Source organism: Cololabis saira, chromosome 17 (genome assembly GCF_033807715.1).
Source record: "Cololabis saira isolate AMF1-May2022 chromosome 17, fColSai1.1, whole genome shotgun sequence".
Taxonomy (NCBI): Eukaryota; Metazoa; Chordata; class Actinopteri; order Beloniformes; family Belonidae; genus Cololabis; species Cololabis saira.
Genome location: NC_084603.1, coordinates 36917402 through 36940126, shown reverse-complemented (window position 1 = coordinate 36940126; position 22725 = coordinate 36917402). Strand labels below are relative to the sequence as shown.

Below are 22725 nucleotides of genomic sequence, written 5' to 3'. Positions count from 1 at the left end.
TCATCTGAACCAAACAGTGTGAGGGTTAAAACCACCTAAAAAAAACTTCTTCCCGTGGTTTATGATATGCGGTGGAAAATGAATGCGCCGAAGTGTAAGATTTGGTATCATTACTTATTATTATAATGAACATTTTAAATAGATTCTAAAATAGACTTGGCACCATTTTCTGGAGGCAAGTACAGGTATGATGTTATCATGCCATTTTATTCTCCTGATGCTTTTGTGCAGCCTGCAGGCTACAAAATAATGACAGCTGGTTATTATCAACATGTAAAGGTCTACAACAATAAACAAGAACATATGGATGTGTGAATTACCCTTTCAAATTCATGTTGGGGGAAAGGTCTTCACATTACTTACAAGCTTTAATTGAAAAATGAACTTTTTTGAAGGTGAAAAATTGATTTCACAGCCATAGAAAAATCCCTCAAGTTTTTCTTTTCCTTGAACTGATGAAGTACATTTCCTTCCATGATTGTAGAGATACACCTCTAAGGCTATTTAGCAGAAACTTTCAATAAGAATGCTTGTTAGTTTATATAGATAGATGTGCAAATTATCTGGCAAACAATGGGGCCCAATATAGAACCTTGAGGTACCCCAAAATTAAGTGGGAATACACTCGAAAAATATTTCTCTAAATAGACATCTGGCAGATAATACTGGAACCATTTTATTGTTTTACTTTAATGGCAAGAAATAAGTCAAGAGGTAATTTAAGAATGTTGTGACCTATCGGGTAGAAGACAGCAGTCAGATGGGACGCAGAATTACCGAAGAGTACCAAAGTCTTTAAAGAGCCGTAACCTTTCAGAAACAGAATTTAAATTGGACAGACTGTAACTGGCTATAAACTACCGTTACTAAAACCGTTGATGGAAAAAGCAGTTTAGGAATGGACCTGAAGTTGGGAAGAAGAATCCGGATTGTTTCGTTTGATGAGAGGTTTTACTAAAGCTTGAAAGCAGCCTGGGCACAATGGAACGATGCGTCTTTCTTTTTTATTATTATTTTCTCTTTTTAACAAAGTATTACACTGTTATCAAAGCTGTTACAAAAAAAAAAAGGAAAGTTGGACCACAGCATCCTCACACTATATCACAGCGCCCACATGAGCATGCAAACAACATCTGAGCGATAAAAGACTAGTGTTTGTGGGTGAAACGGTGTTCTTTTCTGCAAACACTCACAGTGACATATGCCTGGGGCCTGGCCACCAGCACAGGACAAAAAGGCCAGTAAATAATTGAGAAGTGTGAAAAGCAGTGTTGGGGGAAGGGGAGGTGGGGGGGTGGGGTTGAAGGGTGGGGCTACTGTACTATACATGCAGCAGTTTTGGGTTCTTCCCTGAAACATTTATGAAACATTGAATGTGTGTATCGTGGCTAATATTATCAGTTACAGGAATGAGTGTTTTCCTTGTGTCGTAGCTTCCACCAAATTATTCTCCCAGTGTGTGTGTGTGTGTGTGTGTGTGTGTAAGTGAAGAAGAGAGAGAGAGATTGTTTCGTGTGTCAGAGGGCGAGAAAGCCCAAAGATGCTCCATTAGTGATTTGGAAAGTGATGTGTGGGCCTGGCATTCCCATCAGGGCCAGTATGGCCTAAGTGCTGCACCACACACACACACACACACACACACACACACACACACCAACGCACACACACACACTCCCAAACCCTTACCAACCCCGCCCTCACGAGCACAACCTGGACACAACCTTCTCCCGCTTCCCTCTTTTCACCAACCCTTACCCCACCTAGGACGACCAAGTGCCCCTTTAGTACACAACAGAGGTACACACACACACACACACACACACACACACACACACACACACACACACAGAATCTTGGTCCACTAATGACCAAACCCAAACGGCTCCCAAACAACTCTAAAAAGCTATTAGGAGAGGGCATTTTGATGGGGAAGTGATTCTTTTTTTTAATGCCATTAAAAGCCATGGATAAAATGGGCATTCGCGTAAGTACAGCCACAGGTCGGAAGGGGATAGCCAAACAGGGATAATTGAGAAACCATACTTCCCCCTGGGGTGAAGGTAGAGGAGTGTCCACATGTTGATCTCTGTTGCGGTGGGAAACACCAGTAGTTTCTGCAGCTTTCTTCCTACATGACACTTTTTGTCTAATTTCTTAAAGACAATTTTATTTCTCACCACATATTACAAATCATTCATTTATCAATCTTTTATCTCTTTCGTGAGGGTATTTTAGTGTTTGTTTTATTCAAACATATTCTTACTTTACACGGTTTACTGACTGGAGGCCCACTAGCTCTTTTCCAACCCCTTACGCTCAACAACCCAGCCAAAGAATGAAAATACTCAAAAATATTTTCAGGCTTTCCAAACTGTCCGCTGTGGGCACAATTATGCATCAAAACGTGTTATGAATCCATTTCAAAATAAACAGTTTTGACCTGTTCAGGTGATCACCACTTCTACATAACGTTCCCAACCAAAATAACTGATGGCTAGTTAACGAAGCCACGTCGCTTGAGGCATTATTGGAACGGAACGACTAAAAGATTGCATGTTTCATGATGGTCATCGCGATTATCCTGTAAGGTTCTCCTGAGAACAGAAATTATCTAGCAACTTGCCTTGCCTTGCCTTGCCTAGGAGGTGAAAAATTATTTTCATGTCATAGACACTTGGAATAACATGAATCCAGTGAAGGTTTTCTACTGGAAACATGAAAGGTCAGACTGAATTCAGTCCTGGGTAGTAGAAGGTGAAGTTCAATTCAATTCACATAATTTAAACCTTGTGCTGTCTTTGGGTCAAAATGACCCAATTCTTCTATCCTTCTTTCCTCCTGCCATGCTCTCTCCTTCCTTCTTCCTTTCCTCTTTTCCTTCTTTTTTACCCTTCTTTACTCCTTTTTCTTCCTACCTCCCTTCCGTCATTCGTTCCTTTATTACCTTCTTTGCTTTCCTTCCTTCTTTCCTTATTTTATGCATTCCTTCCTTCTTCCCTCCCTTCTTTCTTTCCTTTTCTCCATTCCTTCCTCCCTCCCTTCCATCTTTTCTCCCTTCCTTATTCCCTTTCCTACTTTCTTCCTTCTTTTCTCCTTTCTTCCTTACTTCCTTCTTTCCTTCCTTCCATCTTTTCTCCCTTCCTTACTCCCTTTCCTATTTCCTTCATTCTTTTCTCCTTTCTTCCTTACTTCCTTCTTTCCTTCATCAAGTTGTCTCTAGACGCTTTCCAGAGACCAGAACATAAACCCCCGAGCAATTTTTACATAAACAATGGCAGGTAAAAACTCCCCTAGTAGGAGAAAAACCTTAAACCAAACAGTGGTAAGAAAAACTCCCCTTTAGGAGGGAAGAAACCTGGACCAGGACCTGGATCATAAGGTTGTTTCTTGTTTTTCTCTGAGTGGTCACCCTCAGGCTGAAGCCATGTGTGGCGTTGCAGCTCGTTCAGGTGGAACTAGTCTCCATGAGATTCGAGCTGCGCTCTCCCACAGCCCCGTGGTGCCGTATGCTCCATGTGTATATTGAATCAAGCTCCGTGTGATTCCACGCGCCTTGAATGACCAGCGCTTCGTCTGCGCCCAGATCCGGGGGCTGCTTGTTATATTAAATATCACAGAATAGTTCTGCTTCTGTTCCCCTATTAAACCTACTTCAGTTCAAATGGTAGAACAGGTAAAACAAAAACCTCTGACTGAACGCGTGTCCGAACAATTATGACAGAAATTGTGTTATTTGCAGGATGAATGCAGCATCTTCTGTACACGTCACCGAGAACCCGGCGGGGGGGCCACCAGCATCCAGGACCATGTGAGGCTTCACAAACCGCTCTGCTTCCAGGGAAAACAGGCTGCATTCCTGTGTCGAGTGGCGAGCGTTGGGAATCTCATCAGGTCAGGTTGGAACATGATTTAGGGCTGAAAGTTGAACTTTTTCATCGAAGACTGGCTTCATCTGCCACTTTATTTCTACCACTTCGATAACCTTCTTTTCTCTCTTTTTATTTTTTTACAATGGCCACGGTTACATGATGTTTTTTAATTCGGAATTAAATAATTCAGAATTAAACTATTTTCCTTCGAGTTTACATGGAAACAGTAATTCCGAATTGAGGTTTAAAACACGTTTGATCAGCTTTCTCCAATTCCTCTTAAGGTCTGGGGGTTTGGAAAGGTTCTGATTGGATAGGGGGACGGACGTCTTTACGTCTTTACGTCTTTACATTTTTACGTCTACCGGAAGGAAACAAACTTACTCGATTAGCAACAACATGGAGGACCACATTATTAGCATCCTTTTTGGATTTGTTTTGATTTTATTTTTGAAGCAGCAGCACGACAACATCATGTGGATGATTTTCTTTCGTGTGCTGAGGAGAAGGGAAATAGAAGACTGTCTCTGCTCTTGACCAGCGTTTACTAAGTGCTGCCATCTTGAAACTTTGTTTGGAAAACAAGCCCAGTGCGGAACATAAGCGTCATGGAGACAGACGGGCGAGGGAACGAGCAGAAAGAAAGACTGGCGGTGCGTCGGAAATGCCATACTAAAAAGTATATACTAAAAAGTATACTTAAGTTCGGCACACTTTTGAGTAAATATCCGTAGTGTGCATTAATTCGGACGTACTATTAAGAGCGCACACGGCACTTCCTGCCGTAGGGAGGGGGGGGGGGGGGTTGCTACCATGGTAACAGCAGCAGCAGCAGCACTCCGCTCTTTCCCGTTTATTCAGGCCGAAACAAGATGACATTATATAATATTATTATATACGACTATTATAATATTAATATTATATAATAATATTATTATACTTAATATTATACTTATGACATATACGTATCACATAGCAACCAAACACCGCTGCATTGCATTGTGGGAAGTTTCTGCTCAGCCAGTGTCCATCAATACACACTAAAACCAGAATCTCTCCAGAATGAGTATGGATAGAGCACACTATTGAGTACTGTACGTTCTAATGTTTCGGACGCACTAAAAAATCTTGCATACTCATTTTGCATACTCATTAGGGTGGAAGTATGCGATTTCGGATGCAGCCCGGGATTAATTTAAAGAGGAATGAGTGTTTACATGATTGCGGAATTATTCTATTTGGATTTAAAATCGGGAATAACCCAGCCACTTACTTCGGAATTAAGTTTAATTCGGAAAGGCCATTTTCATTTGGAATTAGGTGTTTACATCGTAAGTTTTAATCATTTTAAATCAGATTTAATTTTAATTCTGAATTAAAGAGGAATTAAACTTCCCATGTAAACACACTGACTGTTGTTCCTCTCTGCTTTCTTTAGAACAGAAAAAGAGTGACAAAGAGACAAAACATAGACATCACTCATCACGGAGCGAGTCCACCCACATCCACGCACACACCGTCCCGGCCCGGCCGCATTCAGCATTCACAGCGGGTCATTCAGCACTTCAACTGTATTTCCAGGGCCTCGTGATGAAACAGGCATAAAGAGCACAAGTAAGAAAAGAGAAAACATTCAAGCACCCTCGGGGCCTGACAAACACACACACACACACACACACACACACACACACACACACACACACACACACACACGCCTCACATTTAGAGCGGGATATCTTTCTCCTCCTCATTAGCTTTTACTAACCCACAAGGCCATCATTTTCATAACAGCTGTTAGACAATCTTTAGAAAAACACTTTCTGATGAAGGTCAGTCGCCTGAAAGAAAAACCTGCCACAGTCTGCCGGTTATGAGTCCTGTGGAATCAGGGAGTGGCCACGCATTTGCAAAAAAAAAATCCAATCATTTCAGAGCCGCCGACATGAAACGAGTCACGGCGGCGTCGAGGTGAGATTAAGCTCACGTCCCGCTTTTTGAACCCGAGTGTACTTTTTTAATCTTCTTTCTGCTCTCTGATGTTTTCGTTGCTCCCGAAACAAACAAGGGGACACATGTCAAATATCAGGCTTCATTACAAACCAATTAGTGGACTAATCAAGGCCCGGGAATGAGCCGGATCATTGTGAAACTAAATGATAATCAAGAAAAAGTTTTTTTTTCTTCCATTCCAACTTGTCTTTATGCCTTCTCATTTATCTTCTCTGAGGTTGGGTGCCGAGCGGCCACGGTGTCCCTGCGGGGTCTGTTTAATTTAAACAACCTTATTTCAGACTTTTTACAGACCAAACAACCAGATTAGGCCGTATCTTTGATGTATCATCAGAAACAGGAGGGGGGTCGTGTTATGTGAGGGTTCGTCATTTCAGACAATCCTAAATATGCTCTTGAGCATTGAAAAAAAGTACATTTTTTGAAAAATATGTCCCCATTATGATACATTAGTAGGCCTATATAAAAAGTTACCTGGCCTATTTTTTTCAAAGTAATTAATTTCTTTTTATACAGGCCCTTACTGTATATGTATGACTTTACTGATTACACTGACACTTTCCTCTAACGGCTGGATAAAAGGTACAAAACCATGACAGAAATAACTTATTACACCTATTACAGTACAGGATTGTCTCAGAAAATTAGAATATTGTGATAAAGTTCTTTATTTTCTGTAATGCAATTAAAAAAACAAAAAAGTCAGTTTAAGATTAAGATTCCCAGAATATTCTAATGTTTTGAGATAGGATATGTGAGTTTTCTTAAGCTGTATGCCATGATCAGCAATATTAAAATAATAAAATAATATTTCAGTTGATTTGTAATGAATCCAGAATGTATGACATTTTTGCATTACAGAAAATAAAGGACTTTATCACAATATTCTAATTTTCTGAGACAGTCCTGTAAGTGCGATCATCAACTCATCTTTTTGTATGTGATGTTTATTCATGCGTGTTTTCTTTCTGTCTTCTGAAAGCCGGTCTATGCTCCAAGTGGCCGAGACAAGTGTCCCTCTGGGACAATTAAAGTAGATCCTATCTTAAAAACGGGGATAGGATCCTCCAAGATCGTATTTGAGAGCCGAGGCAAACCTTTAACGAGCTGTGAAAGGATTGATGAAGCTCTAGAAAAGAAATCTTAAGGATTTTAGAGTAATTGTCACATTGTTCCTGCAGAGATGAGCGTACCCTGAAGATGGAAAATAACAATGCGCCTTTTGTGGCGTCGGATGAGTGTTTGGTGCGTGATGCAGGAAGCAGGCGTTTGTTATTATGACTACTTCACAGATGGCTTAAAAAAAAAAGAAAGTATAATGATAATGAATGATAACCTACAGCTAAGGCGAAACAGATGATGCACAATAGATTTATTTTAATTTCTGCACCCAGTTTTGTTTTAGTAGGATAGATTGATACACAGGAGTAGATTCATTTGGAAATGAGATATTTGTTTTGCTTTTCTTCCACTTTCCTCAGTGCCATCCTCAGCTTTCACAACAGCCATGGGACCCTTATGGTGCTTTTTCATGCTGAGATGAATTTGCACGTCTTTTTCCTGCTTTGACATGTCAAAGTATCCGTCCTGGAATGGCTGTTTCACTCCTGAAGAGTTGATTAAAATGGTTTCTGTGTGAACCAGTTCCCGCAAATGAAATGAAATGAAAACCGCTCCATCTGAGCGAACTCGTGCTAGCGATTCATGTAGAAAAGACGGATATTAATGTTTCCGCGGATTTCAATTTTGTTTTAGCCCAAATGAAACCTCTTTTACTTTTGCAGTCCTGCACACTATCAATCAAAACCACCTCGGAGGCTAAACACCAGAAAAATCTGCTATTTAATTAGGATGTGAAAGCCTTTTTTCCTCTGCTCTTAATGTAAAAGGACGGGTTTTGAATATGGAGGCTGTGCAGCCGACTGACAGGTATTCAAATGAATATTTCCTGACCACAAACTGCATTTTACAGCAGGGCAGTGGCTCTCTGACCCTGTAAAATCCTGCACCACTTCTGTTGAAAACGACAATCTCTATTATTTTTTTTTCCTTTTCCCAGACCTGCTACCTGTAAGTTATACTCCTCCATCTCTCTCTGCAGCCCCCTCTGTTTTATTCCCTGCAGCTGAGCCTTTTAAATCATGTTGAAACATAGCTCTGCATATGTGTGTATGTTAGTGTGTGTGTGTGTGTGGGTGTGTGTGTGTGTGTGTAGACCGTGTGTTGCCTGCTAGCCGCTGCCAAAAAATGTGTCCCAACCGCCCCCTTCTCACCTCCCTATACATCTGCTTATAGGAGGAGGAAGAGTCAGGGGGGTAGGAGGTGTGTGTGTGTGTGTGTGTGTGTGTGTGTGTGTGTGTGTGTGTGTGTGTGTGTGTGTGTGTGTGTGTGTGTGTGTGTGTGTGTGTGTGTGTGTGTGTGTGTGTGTGTGTGTGTGTGTGTGTGGGTGGGATTAGGTTTGGTGCTATCTGTCAGGGTCATGCGGGTTGAAGGAACATATCCTGGACGCTTATCTCAAGTGGTGCAGCGAGACAAAGTTACCACACTGCAGTTTCTGAAGGAAAGAAAGAAAGAAAGAAAGAAAGAAAGAAAGAAAGAAAGAAAGAAAGAAAGAAAGAAAGAACTGCAGCAGTGTGCAAATATGAGTTTCAATTGAATTTTGAAGGAATATTTGATATCTTTAGGAAGTGTTGTGTAGCTCTCGTGCCACCAGAAAACATTCAGATCTGGATTCCGCCCCCCCCCCCTCCCATCAATAATGGTGTAATGGTAATAACGCTTGCAGAGCTGCAGCCGACACCACGGCAGAGGCGACTAACAGACTCCCAGAGTCACAGGCAAAAAGACCAAATAAGAGACTGAGGAAGAGTAAATCTTAGACGGCAACATAAAAGTGACTTAACCTCCACGCCTCTGAGCTAAAGACGGCCGAAAATTACTTTGCGCTGCTTTAACTGGTGACAAAAGGGATGAGAATAAGGTGAAGCGGGGTCGGGAGTCTCCACGTGCAGTTTTTTTTTTGTTGGACCCACTGTGGTGGGCAGATAAAAATAAAATAAAATAAACTATTTCTAATAGCTATTATTTCTCAACTGAACAATTTCAGTCATGCCAGAAGATTTGGATCCCAAATGCAAACATTTCATACAAGACTCAGTAAATTAGCAACTAAAATAAAGGACGTGGCTGCTCTGGCGGAGGAGCCTGGGGACACGCCTTCTTTGGGGGAGGAGCCTGAGGACAAGCCCTCTCTGGGGGAGGAGCCTGAGGACGCTCCTGCTCTTTGGGGGAGGAGCCTGAGGACACGTCCTCTTTGGGGGAGGAGCCTGAGGACGCGGATGCTCTGGGGGAGGAGCCTGAGGACGCGTCCTCTCTGGGGGAGGAGCCTGAGGACACGCCCTCTCTGGGGGAGGAGCCTGAGGATGCAGATGCTCTGGGGGAGGAGCCTGAAGACGCAGCTGTAAGCTGCCGTTTTAAGACATAAGCCGGAGCAATTATTTTTTGCAAGATAAGGGTAAAAGTGGCAGATTTCGAGAGCATAAAAGTTTACTTTCGACTCGTTTATGGGGGGGAAAACAACTTGTGAACGTCTTGGTTAACCGTGTGACCATCAATCAGCTGTGATGTGGCAAATTCTGCATCAGTCACTCGCTCTCTGGAAACTCAAACTGTTCATGAGCATCGAGTCCCAGTCTGAAAAAAAGATGATCGCTGCGTTTCACACCCATCCATCACGTCCGGCGTGACGGCTCTCCAACAAACGCCGACAGCCTCCCGGGAGGCCTGGCAGTCGGGCCGGGATACGCTCCGGGAACAGGATCAGAAGGCCGTAAAAGCGCCGGCGCGAAACAATCGGAGTTTAGCTGCTCTTTAAAGAGAAGGCGCTGACAGGATAAACCACACGCCAAAATTTATACAAACATGCACATGACAAATTTTATGTGGACCCATAAACCCGAGCTGAAGTGTGCTGAGCTGCAAGTTCTTGAAAATAAATACGCCATTAGTTCAAACGTGTCATATTGTTGAAACGAGGCTGATGAATATTCCGGGCTTACTCTCCCCGATGCTGGAGAACTGCTGAGTCGGGGCTGATTTAGGCCCCGGTAGGAGTTGGAGATGATCAGAATCGTGGGTGTGTTGTGGCTCCTTTTTCACTCCACTCTTGTCTGAGAAAAACAAACTATCTTGGAAAAAAAGCTCTGCTTATTGCTGAGGACCCGTGAAACAGTTCTTCCTCAAAAGAATGTACATTACGACGCTTTTTCAGCTGAGGACGTGATTTAGGGGCTGGTGGATGCCCCCGGGTTGCACGAGTGCGTCTGTTTGGTGATCAGTCTTTGCACTGAAGGGGGAAGTGGGGGGGGGGCGGTTTACACACAACAGCTTGGAAGCATCTGCTTGAAGCTTGACAAGTAACGCAGCGTTCTGTCCGGGTCACGTACTGAGGCCTGACCAGCGCAGTCATTGCTCCCTTTACAGATAAATAGATGTACAGAAAAGCATTAAAAAATACATCGAATGGGATTAGTACCTGACCCATATGGAGGGAATGAGCATGGCGTCACAGATGTTACTTCACAGTGGGTTACGCCCACTGAGTGGCAGAAAGACTGAGTGGCAGCGTAAACTTTCAGTTTGAGCAACTTGAGTTATCGTTTTACAGACTGCCGAAAAATAAGCTTAAGAGAGACAAATGGATCGCTGCAATTCACAGAAACAACTGGATTCCAGGCACCGAAACGTGGATTTGAGGTTCCCATTTTGTATCAGGTACTGTTGGATTTTTGGGTAGCTAACGTTAAACGGTCAAATCATAAAGTTCAGTGTGTCATCACTTTAATTTCGCCAACAAATCCTGCCTTGAAGTCGGACCAAGCGTCAAGACTTTTGTCTGCCTTCAAGCTTTGCTTCGTGTATTTTTTATATTAGAAATTAAGTACATATAAATATCAGGAAACTGGATTCGTGGCCAAATATTAATGCCCATGGACCACTGGTTCTTGGTAACTGTACCAAATATTAATGTCCATGGACCACTGGTTCTTGGTAACTGTACCAAATATCAATGTCCATGGACCACTGGTTCTTGGTAACTGTACCAAATATCAATGTCCATGGACCACTGGTTCTTGGTAACTGTACCAAGTATTAATGTCCATGGACCACTGGTTCTTGGTAACTGTACCAAATATTAATGTCCATGGACCACTGGTTCTTGGTAACTGTACCAAATATTAATGTCCATGGACCACTGGTTCTTGGTAACTGTACCAAATATTAATGTCCATGGACCACTGGTTCTTGGTAACTGTACCAAATATTAATGTCCATGGACCACTGGTTCTTGGTAACTGTACCAAATATTAATGTCCATGGACCACTGGTTCTTGGTAACTGTACCAAATATTAATGTCCATGGACCACTGGTTCTTGGTAACTGTACCAAATATTAAAGTCCATGGACCACTGGTTCTTGGGGTAACTGTATGGGTCACTGTCAAATCCAACTGCCTTTAATTTAAGCCGATAATTGGCTGTTATCTCGTCTTCTCCACTAGTTGCAGCTGTTTTTGCCACTCAGTGCGAGTAAGGGGCGTGGTCCAGTGGGAATGTGACATCAATGCATGCAATTGCAATTGCACATTTTGTGCCCCAGGAACACTGGGCTCATTTACATGGGCATATGGGAATGCCCAGGAATCGGCGAGTTGGGGAAAGGTTATAAAGATTATATCGGACCTAACGGAGGTACAGTTTCCGGTAGACCCATTTGTGCACCTTTTGATTGATGACTCTAAACTACATCTTACCGAAAAGACTCGGAAGGTCTGGCTTGCCGGACTGACGGCAGCCAAAAAGATCATTGTACAACGATGGAATCACCCTCATGACATTTCAAAAACCCATTGGCTGAGAAGCTTTTTGGATATCTTGTATCTGGTACTTTCTTCTGAAAGGATTAATCAAGCGCAACAAGGAACAAAATTACTGTGGAAGATGTTGATTATTATTGTAATATGTGTATTATTGGTTTGGTATGTATATATTGTGAAAAGTTTAATGATAAAAAAAGAAAAGCATTAAACAGCCCCTGTAAGATGCAGAGGAGAAACAGTGTTTAATGTTGAATTGAAAAATTTAATTGAATGCCGAAAACGGACCTCTATTTTTTCTTCTTTTTGCAGGAAGTGTGTGAGAGGGGGAGTGTGTGCGGGAGGGGTGGGGGAGTGTCAAAAGCATGCCATATTTAGGCCAGACTGGCACAGTGTGAAGACTCGGCTAACTGTTGCTTTTAACACATCACACCGTCTCTTTTCACCATCTGCCCTCCCTCTTCATACGCCCCTCTCTCCTGCCGTTCCTCCCTAAAACCGCCACTCCCTCCAACTCTTTCTTACTCTTCTCTCAATGAAGATGTCAAAAAGGCAACAAGAATATCTTAAAGATACATTTTTTTTTTTAAAATGAATAAAAAATGTAAAAATGTGGCCATCACAGTTCAAATGCAAGGTTCTGGCCTTAAGATGGCTCCCGGGAGATGCTGTAACACCGGGAGCCAACGTCAGCGACGAGGTGGTAATATGTGTCAGAGCAGCGGCGGTCGTGATAAAAAAGAAACAGTGAGAGTCTTTCTCATGGTCCGCTGGTATATTTAGACTAGACAACCAGAACACAAGGCCCAGAAACCACCGTGAGTCACAAACACAGATGAGATTACACACACACACACACACACACATGAGCACCCACACACACACACATACACATATATATTTATATGCATACATGCAGAAAAATACACTCATTCAGGCACCAAACTTTCAGACAGAACACGTTTCGCCTCAATAAACATTCACGTTTCTCACTACCTGTTTTTGTCAGGCCTGCAGCCAGATGTGAGCGGACAGATGCAAGAGGAGTGTGAAAGAGGAACTGACCGGTCTGTGTCTGTGTGTGTGAGTGTGTGTGTGTGAAAGTGAGATGGAGATGGAGAGAGTGAGAGACGGTTGCTGGTAACCAGCTCCAGAGCTGGTCTCAGGTCTGGTTACAAGAGTTCAGTTGCAAATGGGAACTGAGATTATAAAATAAACGAGTGGAAACTGAGATCATCTCATCAAGACACGGCACCAGGAAATGATGACGGCTCAGTAACGAGGTCATATTCATTCATGTTAACTCGCAAAAACTCAAAATCTTAACAAGAATATTTGTCTTATTTCTAGTTGAAATGTCTAATTTTTAGTCAAAAAAATCTCATTACACTTAAAACAAGACTCATCACTGGAAAAAAACAACAATTTTCACCTGTTTCAAGTAGATTTTCACTTAAAATAAGCAGAAAAATTTGCCAGTGGAACAAGATTTTTTTGCTTGTAATGAGAAGATAAATCTTGTTCCACTGGCAGATTTTTCTACTTATTTCAAGTGAAAATGTACTTGAAACAGGTGAAAATTGTCAAATAACAAGTTATTTTTCTGGCAATGTCTCTTGTTTTAAGTTTTAAGACAAATATTGCTGGTAAGATTTTGAGTTTTTGCAGTGTGTATACTGTAACCAGAATGTTCCAGAACATCGTGCGTCCATCGTGACCAACACCATCTACACCACCCCAAATGTCCAAATCAACTTTTACAAACACTGTGCAGAAGTCTTAAACACGCCCAGTCTTGTTTGGTCAAAGTCTTTAAATGACATCTGTATTTATCTCTTTTAGGTCCAAACAGCAAATCCAGGCCCCACATCTGTGTCTCCTCCTGATTGTTGGTCTTTGCGAGTCTGAAACAATCCTCTGGAGAAACGACGACCGGACAATACGGCCCTTTCATGTGTTGGGCTGCTATTGTTGTGCATGAATGTGCGCTAGAACGAGGGAAAGATACGCATATATCTATAAAGAAAAATAAGAAATGATTAGCAAATGCAGCCCGCGGTACAACGCTTAATGGCTCTGACATGAAACAGAGCCGTTATCAGTTTTCCTCTGGGCTCCTTGTTGCTTATCGGCTCCACGAGCGCTATCTGCCATCTAACTGAAGCCGTGCAGCAGCGGACGCGGGGACCGACACTCCTCTCAGCGTTCTCCGACACGCGGCCGGCGCTCCCGGACGCCCGGCACTAAGGTTGCCAACCGTCCCTTGAAAAATGGAATCGTCCAGTATTTATAAACTAAATTACGCGTGCCATATTGAGCTGAAAAGGGTCGCACTTTGTCCCGTATTACTGTGAGAGTCAAAAAATAGTCGTTAAATGCCAATGGAAAATGAGCTGTTGAGTTCATAAGTTATTTTTTTCTGTTTTACTACAACTGTAACCTACAGTTTGATTAGATTTTTGATTTTGAAGATTTTATTTCGAACATGCATGTTAAAAAAGGATACAAAAAAGTAAAAAAACAGAATACAAATATACATAGAGAATTTGTCATCTCGCGATAAAAATGATAAATTACCGTTGATGACGTTTTATTTTTGTCAGATTTATGATTCTGCGTTAAATCGACGCACAACGTACGTGAAGGAAGGAAGGAAGGAAGGAAGGAAGGAAGGAAGGAAGGAAGGAAGGAAGGAAGGAAGGAAGGAAGGAAGGAAGATATGAGCCTGAAAGAAAGAAAGAAAGAAAGAAAGAAAGAAAGAAAGAAAGAAAGAAAGAAAGAAAGAAAGAAAGAAAGAAAGAAAGAAAGAAAGAAAGAAAGAAAGATATGAGCCTGAAATAAAGAACGAAAGAAAGATATGAGCCTGAAAGAATGAAACAAATATATACATATATATATATATATATATATATAAATATATATATATATATATATATATATATATATATATATACTGTATATATATTTGAGGCACAAATATGTTTACTAGTTTTCTGCAGACTTTCTGTTTGCACTTTTGTTATTGCACTAAAAATATGCACTATTACAGAATGGATGTTCTGCTTTCTTTCTACATTTTATATAAATGTATACAATTTTAGGTTAAGCAGGACAGGTTTCTGTTTAAGAAAGACACTTATTTTATTCAGTTCATTTTCTTATTTTGTATTAAAGTGAATTACTGGAAATAATTTGTTTTCCATGTATTCATGACATTCAAAAATATGCATCTAATTCAATTCAGGTTGGAATCAAATAGTTAAAAAAAATCTTTTCACTCACAAAAAAGGGGTTAAAAAACTTCACCATGCCAGGAAAAGGTGAAGGCGATGGGGTCGGCCGGCCCTGCAGATGAGCTGTCCCTTATTTATTTCACAGGAAGTTGGCGGCCCCTACGGCTGGAGCTACGGGACGCCCGGCCTGAGACCGATGACCGGGGGTCTGGGGCAGCGTTGAGCCAATAAACCCTGGTAATTTAAATGGGCACTGGGTCAATATGTGTGTGTGCACGAGCGTGTGAGTGTGTGTGGCGTGAGTTGGCTAACCCCAGCAGATGAGCCTTCATCCCAATCACAGACCCCCCTTTTTTTTTTTGTGCTGGCAGCCTGCCGTCAGACTTGGCAGACAGACACTCGCGAGGGGTCTGGTGTGCCGGTGTGTGTGTGTGTGTGTGTGTGTGTGTGTGTGTGTGTGTGTGTGTGTGTGTGTGTGTGTGCGTGCAGGCCCGTGTGTGATTGCACAAGGGAGGGAGGATTATAGATGTTGAACATACACACGCAAATGAGCACGGGGCCTGACTGGCCTACATGGTGTGTGTGTGTGTGTGTGTGTTTTCTATGTGTGTGTGTGTGTGTGTGCGTGCACGTGTGTGTTTCTGTGTTGTAATAAAGCCAGCAGTGTTTTACTGGCCCACTGACACAGTGCATAAAAAGATCAGTGGGCCAAATCCATTAGTGGTATAATTGCATTACATGGTAAATATTCCTAAAAGGTCAATATCTCCATTTGAAACATCGAGATCATCACAGAGGGCTGCAATAAAATCAGGAATTCTGGGATTTTACGGAAGCCAGTGGAACAAAATACCACTTCCGTGCATCTATTATTGCGGAGAATTGGCCAGCAGGACCAATTCCTCATCCCAGAATGAGTCAGCGTCGGACGGTGTTGGTCCGGCGGAGGATCAGGCATCGCGTGAGCGTCTGAGATCGATTGCAAACGGCCTGAAAACACAAGTCTCCTGACCGGAAGGTGCCGGCGGTGTCTAGCCGGGAGTACAGCCACCATCACACGTTCAGTAAAGTCAGCTAATCTCCACCGATTACCTTCAAATGAATATAATAAATAATGATGAAACGCTGAAGTAATCTCAGGTTAATGCAGCTGAATATTCATGACTCTCCGTTTCAGACCTGCTCTGATTAATAAACATGAGTTCCTCTCATGAGGTCCATTTTCATCCTGTTAGGGGTTGCAGGGAGGGAGGCTGCGGCTGCAGCCTGTCCCAGCTGCCGGGGGGCGGGACAGGGGGGGACAGATCTCCAGGTCCATCACGGGACCATGCAGAAGCTGCTCTCCTGGAAATCCAGCATCATCAATATGCCATTTTCCTCTGGTACCAGACACAGAAAGAGGAGCTTGACTCATTGTGAAGCTCCAAAAAGGCAAAAGACACAACAGGACAACACTGTGCAGGCAGGAGAGAGACAGGACCAGCGTCCCCCGTCCCTCGTCCCCGCTTTGGGACAAAAATAGTTTGAAATGTTGATAAAACTCAGCACCAAAGACAGTGACTCCTCTGACACTAACAGCGAGTGAGTCCTTCCAAGAATACAGGATATAGGCCCAAATAGTGAATATTTGTCTTATTTCTAGTTAAAATGTCTCATTTTTAGTCAAAAAATCTCATTACACTTAAAACAAGAGTCATTACTAGAAAAATAACTAGTTATTTGACAATTTTCACCTGTTTCAAGTAAATTTTCACTTGAAATAAGTAGAAAAATCTGCCAGTGGAACAAGATTTATCTTCTCATTACAAGCAAAAAAAATTTCTACTTATTTTAAGTGAAAATCTACTTGAAACAGGTGAAAATTGTTGTTTTTTCCAGTGATGAGTCTTGTTTTAAGTGCAATGAGACTATAAGACAAATATTTTTGTTAATATTTTGAGTTTTTGCAGAGCGGAGTAATGAGTCTGTACCGAGGTGACCTAGGATGTGCGTTAATGTGATGCATAAGGTCAGAAGTGGCGTTTTTTATGTTAATGTAACGTAGAGTGGGGTGGTAGACGGGGGAGAGGGGGGTCCGGGGCCTGGTTGATGAGGACAGCTGCAGTCGGGAAGAAACTGTTTTGTGTCTGAAACAGAGAGTCTGAAACAGCATATTGGGTTTAGGTGCTTTGAGAGGCTTTGAAAACAGGCTGAACTTCCTGTCGTTTCAACCTCAGGCGACCCGGACCTGTCCGGTCCTGACACGGCGTTGCCACGTCACCGCCGGACCCCGTCTGCCTAACCACTGCAAAAACTCTAAATCTTACCAGGAATATTTGTCTTATTTCTAGTTAAAATGTCTCATTTTTAGTCAAAAAATCTCATTACACTTAAAACAAGAGTCATTACCAGAAAAATAACTTGTTATTTGACAATTTTCACCTGTTTCAAGTACATTTTCACTTGAAATAAGTAGAAAAATCTGCCAATGGGACAAGATTTATCTTCTCATTACAAACAAAAAAAAAAATCTTGTTCCACTGGCAGATTTTTCTACTTATTTTAAGTGAAAATCTACTTGAAACAGGTGAAAATTGTTGTGATTTGACTTAAAATGAGACATTTTAACTAGAAATAAGACAAAATTCTTATTAAGATTTTGAGTTTTTGCAGGCGACCCGGTCCTGACCCGGCGTTGCCACGTCACCGCCGGACACTGCCGTCTGCCTAACGTCAAGGAGCTGCCATCACAAACATCTGATTCAACTGGAGAAGGAAAACTCCAAAAACTGGAACGCAGAGACACAAAGAAGCAGCAGAGAAGCACATTGTGTGCAGGATTCACACTCGCACAGCCTGCGGGCTATTGTCCTCCACATTTAGGTCACGGCGAAACACACACACACACACACACACACACACACACACACACACACACACACACACACACACACCCCAGGAGGCTCTGCTCACCTGCAAAGAGGCCAGTTTGGACACAGTGTCAAAGATTAAACCTGTGTTTTATCTCTGGAAGGGGGGAGGGCTCCAGGGAAGGGTGTGTGAGCATGTGTGTGTGAGCTCAGTCCCTTTAAACTGGAGGCCAGAGGTTCATGGAGAATACACTCTCATGCTCATGCTCTCACACACACACACACACACACACATGCACACGGCTGGCCTTCTCTGTGTGCTCGGTCAAGTAGAAAGGTGGATCTGTGTCAGGTAGCAGGGGTATTTACTGTTACCAGGAACACCAGCGCGGCGGCGGCGAGGGCCGGAGAAGGGACGACGAGCAGCAGAGGGGGGAAGCCCCGCCGTCAACGGAGCGCGACCGCGTTCAGGCTCACTTTGATACTTCCTTACAAGTAAAACAACGACACAAGCTCGCGTACAAACATCCAGGCGGAGACGAAATACAAGCAAAGCAAAAGAGAACGCGAGGAAAAGCTGCGACACGCGGCCCAGACCCGGGAGGGAGGGGCCGGCGCGGTTGACGAGGCACATTCCATCCGAAATTAATTACAATCTGACCCAAAAACACCAAAATCCCATATCAATTTGCTCTCTCCTGACCTCCACATGCGCACTCGTTTCCCAGCCACATCAACTCCACGAAGACCAAACGGAGAAAAAGCCCGTCATCTTCTGTCTTTGCTTCCCTTCAGATGTGGCTGCTGCGCGTAAGGCGGCTCGCCGCTCGCCGCTCGCCTTCATGCATCTAACAGTTCATTATGATTGAAAATAAGCCTAATGGAGGCGTCTCTATCAAAACCACTCGAATTTATTGCAAAAAAAGAGAGAAAAAGTTTCAATGCTTGAGTAATGTCTCGTCATTTTCACATGGACAGGTCACATGATGCACCAAGACGAGTTGCAGCCTCGCTGAAGGCCTGGAGGAGATCAAACCTCCGTCTTAAAGAGCTTCTGTACATCACTTACCATTATTCTTACACGGTATTATCACGAGGGAAGGAAACACGCTGGCCTTACACTTCATTTCAGGAAAATAAACACAATATCAGGGGAATATGTCATTTCAAAAAACAGCACGTGTGAACAAACATCCAAACCCATTTTGTCTCAGTGATGGCCGTTAATCTGTGGAACGACTGCAAAGATGAAATTAAATCATGCAAATCACCAAGTAAGTTTGAACAAATCTTTCAAATCAATACTCTTAACAGATACAAAATGGAAATGGACACATGAACTATAACAGCCAAAGTGCCTTGCTCAGCTGAACCACCTTTTCTTTCTCTTTTATGCTTTTCTTTTGGAGTTCTATGAAATGAAGAAATTATAAAAACAGAACATTAGAAGGGGGAGGATTAGAAAAGTTTTTTGAAACTTCATCCTACACACTTTCAAACAGGAAATATGTATCTACATATAGATTTGTCTCTTTAATTTGCTTTTTGTTTTGGTATATACTTTATATTTTATGTATTCTGATTATTTTTTTATTTTTTTTAACCTGTTTGAATAAATACATAAAAAATAAATTAAAAAAATAAAAAATTTGAAAGGTTACGGACAAATGCCCACAGTTGGGTAATCGTTTTAGGCACAAATGTATTTATTTAAAAGGTTTAGTTATCAGGGACAATGTACATTAATAATACATTTAAACACATGTAAAATATGCCAGAATTAGCCAAAAAGGCTATTTAGCGTCTGCTGTCCCTGGACTGGTGTAAAATAGTCAACCTAAAAGAAAAATGACACCGAACCGAACCTCCAAGCAGAGTTCTGATGGTTGTGACAGGTACGGCCACGACCCCACCGGGACGGTTACTGATCGTCTCATTTACCAGTCAAACAATAACCTGCTGGTTCAGAGAAGACCAAACTCCCCCGTCTGCAGCCGAGGAACCTCATAAACATCTGACGAAGACGCTGCGATGATGAGTGTTGAAATGAATGCGTGATGTCACACTCTCCCCCCGAAGGTTTGTCAGGTACCAATCTAACTACTTGAGATTCTGCATATGCATATATGCATCCCTGAGATGCCTTGATGTCTGTCTCCATCTCGTATTTATTCATTATTTCAGCTCTCTCGCCACGCGGCCCGGGGAGCGAGGGACCACAGGTGCTCAGGTGAATCCGATGGACATCCACAATTTATCATTCATACACTGGTGACGGCAGGCCAGGTCGAAATATGGCACAGTAAACACAAACCATAGATCATTCCCGGACACAGACACTCACAGACAGCCGTGGACACACATACGTGCGCGTACATAAAATACATCTTTGAAGACAGATGCTGCTACGCGTACACGCAGGTGGACGCGGGTCACATAACAACATGCTCCTTCCAGCGTGGAGTAGATCTCTATTCCTCTTCCTTTATTTGTTTTTCTCTTTTTTCGGGGGGGGGTTCTCTTCTTCCTCTTTTTTTTTACCTCTTCTTTAGCATTTTTGTCAGCCGTAAACAGTACTGGAGTTGAGGGGGGATGAGGGGGGATGGCATCCCCCCTGAAATAAAAACGGTCAAAATCATCCCCCCCTGTAAAACTGCCATCCCCCCTTTCCATCCCTTATGTAATTTCAGCAATGAATGTGGTTTTACTGCTATTTCAACATTTAGAGTCATCACCAGAAAAAAAACACTAGAAGAATAACTTATTTGACCATTTTCACCTGTTCCAGGTAAATTTTCACTTGAAATAAGTAGAAAAAATGTACAACATGTTAGTTTTAAAGTGCCGCACTGCAAAAACTCAAAATCTTACCAGGAATATTTGTCTTATTTCTAGTTAAAATGTCTCATTTTTAGTCAAGAAATCTCATTACACTTAAAACAAGAGTCATTGCCAGAAATATAACTTGTTATTTGACAATTTTCACCTGTTTCAAGTAAATTTTCACTTAAAATAAGTAGAAAAATCTGCCAGTGGAACAAGATTTATCTTCTCATTACAAGCAAAAAAATCTTGTTCCACTGGCAGATTTTTCTACTTATTTTAAGTGAAAATCTACTTGAAACAGGTGAAAATTGTTGTTTTTTCCAGTGATAAGTCTTGTTTTAAGTGTAATGAGATTTTTTTACTAAAATGAGACATTTTCACTAGAAATAAGACAAATATTCTTGTTAATATTTTGAGTTTTTGCAGTGATCCATGTTACTTATCCTGTGAAGGACAGAGTCATATTGATAAGTTCAGAAAAGTGTTTTTTATGGTTGTGTTTTGATGTATTTGATGTAAGCCCAGTGGATATTTAAAGCTTACAGAAGGCTGCATTTAACTGCTGCTATGTCATTCCTGCAGTATTTCTGCAGCTGTTTTGGTCAGTGCTATTATTTGTAATATATTATATTATTTGTAATCAGCACAAATTATCTGTCCCCGTATGATAAAATCCACCATCCCCCCTGATTTTTTTTCACAACTCCAGTACTAGCCGTAAATCCATCAAGACAATAATAATTGATTGTAACCTTCCATTCTCACACAGACCGCTCACATTTACGTAACAACTTCTGGCCCTCGTTCAGCCCAGCACTTTCTTTCAGGTATAAATACACCAGAGCGATGACAGCTGACAAATCCTACATAAACGCCCCTCCCTGAAATACTCCCCCCCCTACACCACCACCCGCCACCAAACTTTTAATCCAGGCTTTAGAAGGATATATCGCAGTGGCACATCACTGCTGGCCTGCATCTGCCAGAGTGAGCTGGGAGCTGATTTCTGTGTTTACATAAGATTAGAGCGCGGGAGAAAAGAAGGTAGCCGATATGGTTGCTCCCAGCCAAGCCGCTCTCATTGCTAATGCAGCAAATGCTGCCACAAACAGCCTGCAGGGAGGGAGCCGAGCAGAGATATAGCCAAAAGGTAGAGCCAGTAAGTAACACCACTTATAAGCCTCGGGGAGGAGCGTGTGTGTGTGTTGAAATTATGGGTCTGCCCATACAGGATTTGTAGCGATAGTCACTGATCTCGCAGGCCTCACTGCCAATACTTTGGCTAAATAAAAAACTTCTGGAGCAACGAGAAGTCAAAGGTTCTGCAGAACAAAAAAAAAAAAAGAAAAAGACTTCTTTTGAAGTGGTCAAGCAGGAATTTAAGTATTCAAATTTGCCGGGACAGAATTTTCCTGCGCAGAGATTAAAGCTGGAAATTCAAATGTGCAGGGGGGGGAGGTATTTAGGCGACTCAGCCGCGGCTCCAAGTGGAAACGTTTCATCTGAATCAAAATATTGGAGTTTTCGAGAACATTCAAGAAAATATTCGACCCAGAAACAGAAACTTGACACCAGAACAAGAGCAAGGATGCTAATATGTTCACAACAGAATGTGACGTGTTGGACCTTTAATGTGATCTTCTGTGCATGACAGCTTGTTTAGGTTGACTGTGTTGTATTTACTGCAGGTGTCCGGGTCGCAGTTCCCTTTTACGTGCACTGAGAGATACGGCACATGAAGCCTGACCTATCGCGTAGCACACAACACATACACCCACTGACCCCCGACTGACCTAACCATGTGACACTGGTGCTACATGACTGCACGTCCACATACTGCTGCACAGCACCGATGGATACAGACACCAAGAGTGTTTCTGCAGGAATCTTTAAGATTGCGCTTAGAAAGAAAGCTATTAAAAGCGACCACAAGGTTCAACAAAGCTTTCCTGAGCTGGTAGGTGCAAAGACACAGGAGGACAAAGCATGGTCCAACAATATTCCAAGACCCCTGTGTGGCTAGTTTTACCTGCACACAGATGCAGAACTGCAATGACAAGTG

General features: G+C 42.3%; 1 protein-coding gene across 1 annotated transcript in view; it reads right to left on the bottom strand.

Moving 5' to 3' along the window:
• The window catches only part of bcl11aa (BCL11 transcription factor A a), a 71260-nt gene that overhangs the window by 26139 nt on the left and 22396 nt on the right, over nt 1-22725 (bottom strand). The gene's annotated exons all lie outside the window — the stretch shown is intronic.